Here is a 6063-nt window from a genome sequence, read left to right as displayed (position 1 = left end):
AAATCTAACATTATATAAAATTGAGTCACTTGTTAGGACTACCCAAGTTACAGCCCTAACTTGTCTAAAATTGTAATTCTTATTAAAAAAAGTGAATATACCCAAAATAGGAAATTGGTCAAACAACTTAAAATCATCATCATCCATGCCTTATTCCAACTATATGGAGTTAGCTACATGAATCCTGTTTCAGCAATCTGTTCTATTTAAAACTATATCCAGCGTTAAAATATTAGTACTTAAATCATTTCTTACTACTTTTACCCATGTCTTTGGTCTAGCTTGAGCTCTTCTAGTCCCTTCAATGTGTAACAAATCACTTTTTCTAATTGGTGCAATTGGTGGTCTTCTATGCACGTGACCAAACCACTTTAGTCTACTCTCTCTCATTTTATTCTCTCATTTTATCACCTATTGGAGCTATTCATAGATTCCTACCAATAACTTCATTCCTAATCCTATTCTTTCTAGTTTTTCCACTCATCCATCTTAGCATATGCATTTCTGCCACATTCATTTTTCTGAAAGCCAAATACTCCCCTCCATACAACATGGTTGGGCCAAACAACTCAAAATCCTAGTGGAATATGATTTCTCAAAGAATTAACTCAAACTGGAAAATATTCCAATACTCAAAATAGTAAAATTCCTAAAATGGCTAATTTCAAGATATTGGAAAAAAAAATCTTATTTGGCATGTGGCTCCCAATTTGGCTTTATTTATCAATTTTCTTGTAGATTGCACCACACTGTATCATTTCATACATGACATGAATCTTTTGGACGCCCAAAATAAAAGTAGTTATGAGCTCTGAAAGTTTTAGACCATTTTCTTCATTGTTTGATCCATTTTCACCTTTTGATCTGGCTTCTTGTTCAGCCATTATAGGTAAATTGACGACAATTAGTTACACATTTTGAAAAGTTTACATATTTTGGGCTATGGGCCCTCAGGTCGGACACATACAAATTTTAACAGATACTGAACTCAAGCTCACCCAAGTTGTACCCCCTAGTTCTAGGAAGTCCTCAACAGCCCATTCTATTTCTACAACATAGAGGTTCTTTGTCCAGTTATTATTTTTTTATGTCATTCCAACTCTTTTATTGAGATTGAGGGAAAACCAAATGTGGTTATTCACAATCCTTTTCCAAAGAAATGTTCATACAGTATGACCATATAATCAGAGAAAGAGAGAGAGAGAGGAGTCATTCTTTTTTTATTTGAAGAAATATATTACTGAAGCAAAGTATAATATGAGATTTGTTCGTTCAGTAAGACCACATTTACAAATAGAACAAGCGAAACATGCATTGGAAACCCATTAGCTAGCCCTTCTATGTACTAACTGTTTACCAATTTTAAGGACATGTTTGACATTCCTGTTGAAATCTGTTATTAAGTTAGTCTCCTTATTTAATTCTTTGTTATATTTCTGTTCTCTAGTGCTGCAAGGGATGAGAATGAAATTTGTAAACATATTGGTTCAAAATTCATTCTCATTCTTGCCACGAAAAGATTTCAGTTTTTGGAAGAGAGTTTTGTCAACAGAAACATTTTCTCATTCTGTCCATTCTATAGTCTCATTCTCAAGAATGGGAATTAAATCAAACATGGCCCTATTCAGTGATAAAAATCTAACATCATCTAAAATTGAATCACTTATTGGGATCACACATGTTACAACCCTAACTACCAATCGAGAGGTGGCTCGTTGGTGTATTAGCTGGTTTGTTCCAGTAGTGATGAGGAATTGAATTCCGCAATCACCACTTTGGGGAGAAAAGGGGTAAGGGGAGGTTAAAAATGTTACAGCCCTAACTCCATGCCTAACTTGTCTAAAATTATAATCTTCTTTATAAAAAAGTGAATATACTCAAAATAGAAAATTGGCCAAACAACTCAAGATCCTAGTAGATTATATCAATGATGTCTCAAACTTTATAATTGACTGAAACTGGAAAATATTCCAATACTCGAAATAGTGAAATTCCTAAAATGGCCAATTTCTAGATTTTCAAAAAAAAAAATCTTATTTGGCATACAGCTCCCTCCCAATTTGGTTTCATTTACCAATTTTCTTGTAGATTTAATGCACCAAATTGTATCATTTTCATAGATCAGCTTTTGATATGGCTTCTTGTCATCGAACCATTCTAGGTAAACTGGTGAAAATGAGTTACCCATTTGGAAAAAAAATTACATACTTTGGGCCACAGATCCACAGGTCCGATACATCAAAATTTTAACAGATAACTCGATTCAAGCCCATCCATGTTGCACCCACTAGTTCTAGGAAGTCCTCAACAACCCATCTATTTTTACACCATAGAAGTTCTTTGTCTCTAAATATTATATTTTTACATCATTCCAACTAGGGCTGTTCATAAGAATGCCCAACCCGACCAAACCGACCAACCTGGACCGACCCAACCCGAGTCGGCCGGGTTTTCATTAGTACTGGTCGGTTTCGGGTTGGGCAAATATATAAACCGATATATCATATCGGTTTCGGTTTTCTTGTGTGAAAACCGAAACCAACTTGACCCGAACCGAATTAGTCTTCTACTAGTTCGGCAGTTCCTAGTTTGAGTAGTTTCCTACTTAATTATAACTAATCTTCTACTAGAACTAGAAAGCCCATTAGGCAATTACAATTAGAATAGGCAATCTATCCTAGTGTCTAACTTTCTATAGTCTTTTACACCAAATAGGCAGCCCATTAGACAATTACAATTGGAATTCAATTAAGTGTTCTTTTGTACAGGAGCAAAATCGAAACCGACCCAAACCGACTCAACCCGACTCAAACCGACCAGGTCGGTTTGGCCTATCAATGGATCAGTTTCGGTTTCCACCTCAAGTAACCCGACCAGGTTGGGTTGGTTGGAAAAACCCCAATAAACCGACCCAACCCGACCCATTAACACCCCTAATTCCAACTCTTTTAAGGAGATTAAGGGAAAATAAAATGTGGTTATTCACAATCCTTTCCTAAAGAAATGTTAACAGTATGGCAATATTATAATGAGAGAGAGAGAGAGAGAGAGAGAGAGGAGTCATTGTTAAAATATATTACTGAAACAGCGTAAGTATAATATGAGATGTATTCCTTGAGTAAGACCACATTTACAAATAGAACAGGCGAATGAATAGGAAACCCATTACCTACAGCTAGCCCTGCTAAGTGCTAAGTGTTAACCAATTTTAGGGACCTGTTTGACACTCCCATACTGGCCCACCCAAATCCGAACCCTATCACAGCGATAATCCATAGTCACCATCCTTCCTTCCGGAATGATGCCCACTCTGACCTTTGGATTCTCGTTTGCAATAATAGCTGCTGCTACTTCTCCGTTCATGCCCACCAGCTCCGGCCACATACTCTTCCCTACGTCTGTGTGTCATTAACAAAACTCACATGTTAGAGAGACTTTAAGAGAGAAAAAGAGAGAGATAGAGAGAGATGTAGAGAGAGAGACCCCTGCAAATTTCTGATGCCATCAATCTGAGCTTCTTGTCTTCTTTTTTTTCTTCTCTTGGTGAAGAAAGAGCTTGTGGGAGCAGTGGGTATTTATAAAGTGAGGTTACGAGGGAACTATGGGTTGTTCTGGACCTTCTGGTTGATTTGCTGGCCGTTGTGTTTGACCTTTGAAGTTTGACTTTGGAATATTAATATTTAATTAATTATCTTATCCAAAAAGTAGGAGAGACAGCTAGTTACAGAGATGCATCCTGGTTTGTAGATGACAATTTTGACCATCAAATTTAATGGTATAATTATTGATTCTCCTCAATATTTTTTAAAATAGTAATAATAATATATTAAAATAACACATTTATTATATAATTAAATAATTTACTTTTCTCCTAAATTTGTATCATGATTTTGCCCTCAAAATGACTTCCATATTTGATGCTGTACCATTTCTTTAAACCTTTAGTGTCCGTTTGTTTGCAGTGAAAAATCATTTGCACTGCTGTAAATTTATCGGTGTAAAAATAGACCGAGTTTAAATTCTGGTTTACTGGGGCTTTTTGACTGTTTGTTTATCAGGTGGCCGGACATTGTCTTTCTGACTCTGAGGGACGTTTGCTCTGTTTGGTTGCAGTGCAAATTTATCTGCACTAGTAAAAATGCATGGGAGTGTAAATGTAAAAAATGTAAATTATTGTTTAATTTTGTTTTGTATTTTACTTTATTCTGCTTGGTGTGTTAATTTATTTCATTTGTACTGCAATCAAACAAAATAAGCTAACATTTGAAACAAAAATAAGTCATAATTTATACTCGAATTATTTGCACTGCCATGGTTTTGCATCAGTGCAAATTTATTTGCATTGCAACCAAACACAAAGAAAGATGCCTCTGGAGATTTTATTCAGGCCCAGGGTTCATCTACAAGGCACAACCCTTCCAAGCAGAAGAATACAAAGTATTTTTTTTTTTTTGGAACTATGCCAAATGTTTCCACATAAAGAAAGAAAAAGAAAAATTGTAAAGGACAAATGGACAGTATATACGGTCTGTTTGGTTAAACATATAACCAACTTCAGAAATCAGTCTCCACAGAAAATGGCAGATTGACAATTTCATTATTTTCGGTTCATAGCAAACAGAATTTCTCCGAGAAATTCATTTTCAACTTGCCTCTCTTGGAAAAAAAATGTCTTCTATTTTTCCAACCATCATATCATTTTCCAAATTGAATTTCTAAGGCAAAAAAAAAAAATATATATATATATATATATATATATTAAAATAGTTCAAAGTAGGAAGTCATCCACCTCCCATCTCTGTTCCCTTCCCTCCTGACCAATCATCTTTGTTCAGACTGTCATTACTTGTGTTCAAACTTAACAGTGACAAAATAATATGAGGACTTTTTTTGGGAAATCCATTGTTTTCAAAAAAAAAAAAAAGGAAAAAGCCATTTATCTTCTTTACTTGTGTTCCCACTCAACTTCTCATGTGCTGCTGTTATTTCTAGTTCAATCTAATGGCAAAGATAATCCACAACCTTCGCTACAAATGTGTAAAATGTAGTCAATCCGAATCCAGATCAGGTTGACTCAAACCTAGGTGCACGAAGCTTATTAGAAAAGTGCAATTTGGGTGATTTAGTGTCAAAATTTGAATGGACTCAACCCGAAGCAGCGTAAAATGTTAACTCGGGCCAACCTGAATTGCACACCAACATTGTAAACAGCTTTCCTTCCCGCAGTCTTTACTGACTAAAAAACATTGTAAATGCTAACCAATTTGAGGGGTTTCTTGAAGATGGCAAGTACAGATGTTTGGATTCTCCTTCATGCATGGAAATTGCAGCTGCAACCTCGCTGCTTGTACCTGCCATCTCAAACCATGAACTCTTGCCTACATTTACAATTAATAACGAATACATTAGAGAGACATTTGGTTCAGTAGTTTTTCCTTATGCTGGGTTCTATAGTTTTTCAACTTTACAAATTACAACCAAATTGTTAGAAGTGATACAACCCTTTTAAGATGATTTTTGGGCCGTGAGAATCAAACTGTTGGATCCTAGAAGTGAAATTTTTTCACTTCTGAGAAACAGGCTTTCAAGTTTCAAATCAGTTTTATTTATTTATTTTTTTTGTTCTCATTAGAATCCCATTTCGGGAAATGATACAAACAACCAAACATAATTCTCATTCAACGAATTTTAAAAATTGCTAGAATCAATTCTCTGGAGTGATGCCAAATAAGGCCTTAATTCATGAAGTCTGTAACTTCATAGATAGAGGCTCTGGGCGACTGGGCCTCCGGCATGAGTACGAAAGACCACCGGCCACCGGATTAGGCAATGGTTCTAGCTTCAAGTAATAAGTCAGATCTCTGAATATGAAAGGGCCTTAACAGATTAGGGAGTCGGACCCATCACATCACCCAACAACTGATTCCGATTAGATATAATGTTCAGTTCCCAAGGTTTATGACCAGATTCAATTCTCATTCAAATTTAATTTAGAATTGCAATATCCATTTTCGATGTTCAAACACGGATATAATCAGGGTTCAGGCTACAATAAAGTGCCTC

This window comes from Nelumbo lutea, chromosome 3 (genome assembly GCF_056320005.1).
Source record: "Nelumbo lutea isolate HS-2025 chromosome 3, American lotus-T2T, whole genome shotgun sequence".
Taxonomy (NCBI): domain Eukaryota; kingdom Viridiplantae; phylum Streptophyta; class Magnoliopsida; order Proteales; family Nelumbonaceae; genus Nelumbo; species Nelumbo lutea.
The sequence above is the reverse complement of the archived record's forward strand: the minus strand, read 5'-3'. Positions refer to the sequence as shown.